At 44.2% G+C, this 4,712-nt stretch overlaps 1 protein-coding gene across 2 annotated transcripts in view; it reads right to left on the bottom strand.

Annotated features, from left to right (window-relative positions):
- pcdh11 (protocadherin 11) overlaps nucleotides 1–561 on the bottom strand; it is a 664,642-nt gene extending 664,081 nt beyond the window's left edge. For both annotated transcript variants that reach the window (XM_048605336.1, XM_048605337.1), the window contains exon 1: nucleotides 271–561. The gene's annotated coding sequence lies outside the window, so the exon portion shown is untranslated. The remainder of the gene's footprint in view (nucleotides 1–270) is intronic.
- Nucleotides 562–4,712: the final 4,151 nt, after the last annotated feature.

The raw sequence follows: 4,712 nt of genomic DNA, 5'->3' as shown, positions 1-4,712 counted from the left end.
TTTGCAGCAACATCCAGAATTGGTGGGGAGGCGGGGGGAGAAAGGAAAGACGACAGAAAATATTTCAAACACTTTGAACAGCGGTGGGAGCGGACCGAGCTCGACAAATGCAATATTGCACACACGGCTGCAATGATTGCGAGGCAATTAGATACAAGATTCTGCACACTTTCTTTTTTAAAACGCAAAACAAAAACAAAAATCATTAAAACCAAGCAATTCTTCTCTTCCCGTTTTTTAAAAAAAATTTTTTTAAAAATCTCTTTTCACCTTCGCTTTTCTCCCGTCCCTTGCGAATCGCTGGGGGTTTAAAAGGTACAGAAGTCAGTCAGTAACTGAGTCGGTGGTGCGGATGGCGCTGTGCCTCGCAGAGTGCTCAAACATGCTCCGGGTTGAAGTTGGCAGGAGGTCGCCGGGCTTCTCCGACTCTCGGCTCTCTTGCTTGAGTTGGAGCTGCTACGAACTCCGAAGTCAGCCCCGGCCCTTTTGCAGCCCTTGTCACCAGCTCCGCCGCAACTTGGTAGCAGCGCAGCGCCTGAGCGACGCTTACCGCAACCAGTCAGCGACTTCCCCCTGCACTGTCTCTACCACCACCCCCTGCACCTCCTACCGCCAGCTCCGCTCACCAATCCATACTGCCCGCAGGCGGGTCTCACACATCCTTCATACCACCACTCCCCCCCCCCCCCCAAAAAAATAACCCATTGGCTCACCGACGTGGGAGGAGGAGGAGCTTGCCCTTCCAAGAGCAACCCCAAGAAAGATTGGTCTCGCAAGAAAGCTGGCAGTAGAAGCTGAGCAACGTTTTGGAAATACCTAAACCGAGCCCCGCTGCTACATGCATGTCAGAGATGAAGTGCAAATGTGCCTGCTCTCCGTGTCATTCTTGATTCAGATTTCACAGCTGACTCAAACCCACACATCTCCTCCCCAGCCCTCCACTTTCTCTCACCTATTTTACAGAGCCTGTTTGTGTCTGCAATGCTGTAGCACACCCGCCCAGCCAGTACTTCAACTAGAGATGATCTGCGATACAATTCCACTCATCAGCCCTCTCTGCTTTCTCTCTCTCTCTGCGCAGAGATTTTCTCTCTTTTTTGCCTCTCGATGCATGAAATGGTCTTCTGTCTCTTTTGTTTTACAGCTAAGAGCAAAGGGATTATGCACAAAATGTTAATTTGTCTGTCCTCTGCGCGCATACTAACGGAACAAGCTTTGTGTTTCCAGCACATTTAAAAAAAAATCCGACTTCCTGCGCATTTCTTTTTAACCTGATTTGTATAATGCTCGGAATAACGTTTCGTCAGTGTCTCACCCTTGGTGTGATGCAAGCAGAGGAAGAACACACTGACCCCCAAAAAACTATATGGTGTTTTTCACGTTCTGATGTTGTTCTGTAGCAATTCGCTGCCAGTTCACGACTTGTTGAAGCGCAGCCACCCCTCGTTGTAATACACACAACAGCCGATTTGCACGGCAACGTATCAAGGAATGTTTTAGTGATATTAATTTTGAAGGATATATTTTGGCCGGACCAACAGAGAGAATCGTAAACTTTGAATGTGGACATGCGATCTTTTACGCCCTTTTGAGAGATCAGATAAGATGTCAGTTTAACATCTGGTTCAAAAGCTCGGACAGTTCAATCCCTCCCGATTTCTCTGTTGCAGTTTCAGCGCAGATTAAGCGTACAAGTCTTTTAGTGAGTTCAAAACCACGGACTTCTGATTCGGGAGCGAATCGTGGTACTTGACTAGGGCTTCTAAATAGTCAGCTTTCGTAGTAGTCCATTGAATGATTACAGAGATAAAATTTTGAATTTGGCACTCTGAGGCAACATGCAGCACTGTTTATGTTTATGTTTGCATTTTCTTGTTTGGGTCAGGCTGTGGTCAAATGCAATTCCACCACTATCAAACTATTGGATAAAGTCATCCTTCAGCAAAAAGAGAAGGCAAACAATAAATAATTTGATGCATGTTGCATCAACTAAGTAATACATCAGCTCCCATGCCACATCATGGTTGGTTTCTATTCAAAATTTAGTACAAGGGGCCTTTCAAGTGAAGTAAGAGTGATCATATTAGATTGTAATTCTCAAATGTTCTTTTGTTGAAGGATCACTTTTCAGTTAGATTGGTAATTACAGAGCTATCAATCTAAATTATGAAGCTACATAATAAACATGATAGGAAAATGCAGCATGTAAAAGTGTTTTAATAAGCTGCAGCTTTAAAATCTGTTGCTTCTACTTCAACTACTGGCAACAGCAATCTGCAAAAATATGACTTAAAATATGCTTTGTCAGCTCCACTAAAAGGTCAGGAATCTCCCATATCACTCCAAAGCTGGAGAATAGTAGAAGATGGACATTCACATACTATGATCAATCAGCTTTCTGGCACCCACTACTTGGTGATATTTATGCCACTTTCGATGCTGATCTATGCACCATGATCTCCTAACTGATGTCGCTAAACCTGTCAGTGCTGCGAACATGCACATCACTTCTGCTTCCCAGTTTATACCAAAAACCTCCTCCAGACACTGCACATTGCTATTTGCCCATGCCTGGACAATGATTCAACCTGGAAGTCATTACAAACTGCACTGTTTGAAAAATGCAAAGACAATGGAGGCAGTGGTTAGCACTGCTGCCTCACAGCGACAGGGACCTGGGTTTGATTTTACTCTTGAGCGACTGTCTGTGTGGAGTTTGCACATTCTCCCCGTGTCTGTGTGGGTTTCCTCCGGATGCTCCGGTTTCCTCCCACAGTCCAAAGATGTGCAGGCTAGGTGGATTGGCCATGCTAAATTGCCCATAGTGTTCAGGGATGTGTAGATTAGGTGGGTTATAGGGGGATGCGTCTGGGTGGGATGCTCTGAGGGTTGGTGTGGACTTGTTGGGCCGAAGGGCCTGTTTCCACACTGTAGGGATTCTATAATAAATAATTTCTATATTCTGTGTTAACCATTATAAATCATTATGTAATTAATCTTATTCTAAAGTGATTGTGGTATTGCATCTTATTGTGATGGCTGAATGTCACTGTCACTGTTATAAAACATATTCAACAAAAGCCCAGCAAACATTATTAATTGTTTTGCAGACTCCTGGAAAGTCTCCACAGGTGCCCAGCAATCCGTGGATCCCAGCTGGTGAATCACTGGATGAGATTTTTGACAACATTTTAAGGTTTGTAACATCTCCATTATTAAGTAAACAAATATAATAATGATAAAATGCTACTCTATTGTAATTTGAAGAATGTGCTGTTGTCCTCTGATATTTCTTTTTCTACAAAAACACTTTTATTAGAAGGTTATACAAAACAAAGTATGCAAATCTGCATTTAGCATCATACCCAAATTTTAAACAACTGTCAATTTTAGAAGGAAATCATGCAAGAGCACAATAAAGCCAAGGGATGAAAAGGACCATTTTGTCCATTGAACAAATGCCCAGCAGACTGTGTAGAGCCATACAGCATGGAAACAGGCCTTCTGGTCCAAATCATCCATGCCGGTCAGTTTTGAAAACTAAACTAATCCCACTTGCCTGCATTTGGCCCATATCCCTCTAAGCCTTTCCTATTCATGTACCTGCCCAAATGTCTTTCAAATGTTGTAACTGTACCTGCTTCTACCATTTCCTCTGACAGTTCATTCCACACATGAGTAACCTTCTGTGTGGAAAAAAGTGCCCCTCAGGTCCCTTTTCAAACTTTCTCCTCTCACCTTAAAAATATGCCACCTAGTTTTGAACACCCCCACCCTAGGGAAAAGACCTTTGCTATTCACCTTATCTATGCTCCTCATGATTTTATAAACCTCTATTAGGTCATTTGTAACTCCTATGCTCCAGTGAAAAAAAACCCCCAAGCGAATCCAGCCTATCATTTTAACTCAAGCCGTCTAGTCCTGGTAACACCACTAAAAACACAGACTGCAGTGGTCACTCACAATTAATTACTCTTAAACTAGAATCTCTAAGAACAGAAAATGCTGAAACATCCCTGAAAAGAATCAATATAATTCAACCTCAACCAGTACAGTGAAGTGAATTTGGAAGCTTAATTGGTCAAATCAAAGTCACAGAATCTACATTGGTGAAAACACAAAATTGCATTGGATCTAGCATTCAAAGTTAAATATTCTTGAATCCTGAGTCATGGGTCACTCACCAGGCTCATATCCAACTCTGGGATAGTAGGAACTGCAGATGCTGGAGAATCCGAGACAACAAGGTGCAGGGCTAGATGAACACAGCAGGCCAAGCAGCATCATAGGAGCAGAGAGGCTGACGTTTCGGGCCCAGACCCTTCATCAGAAAAGCGGGAGGGGAAGGGGGTTTTGAAATAAATAGGGAGAGAGTGAGAGGCGGATAGAAGAGGGATAGAGGAGAGGATAGGTGGAGAGGAAACATTTCCCAAAATCCACAAACTTGAATGCCCTGGTCGACCCATTGTCTCCGCCTGCTCCTGCCCCACCGAACTGATCTCCAACTATCTAGACTCCATTTTCTCCCCCTTGGTCCAGGAACTCCCTACCTATGTCCATGACACCACCCACGCCCTCCACCTCCTCCAGAACTTCCAATTCCCCGGTCCCCAACACCTCATCTTTACCATGGACGTCCAGTCCCTCTACACCTGCATTCCCCATGCAGATGGCCTTAAGGCCCTCCGCTTCTTCCTGTCCCGCAGGCCCGA

Source organism: Rhincodon typus, chromosome 14 (assembly GCF_021869965.1).
Source record: "Rhincodon typus isolate 14 chromosome 14, sRhiTyp1.1, whole genome shotgun sequence".
Taxonomy (NCBI): Eukaryota; Metazoa; Chordata; class Chondrichthyes; order Orectolobiformes; family Rhincodontidae; genus Rhincodon; species Rhincodon typus.
The sequence above is the reverse complement of the archived record's forward strand: the minus strand, read 5'-3'. Positions and strand labels throughout refer to the sequence as shown.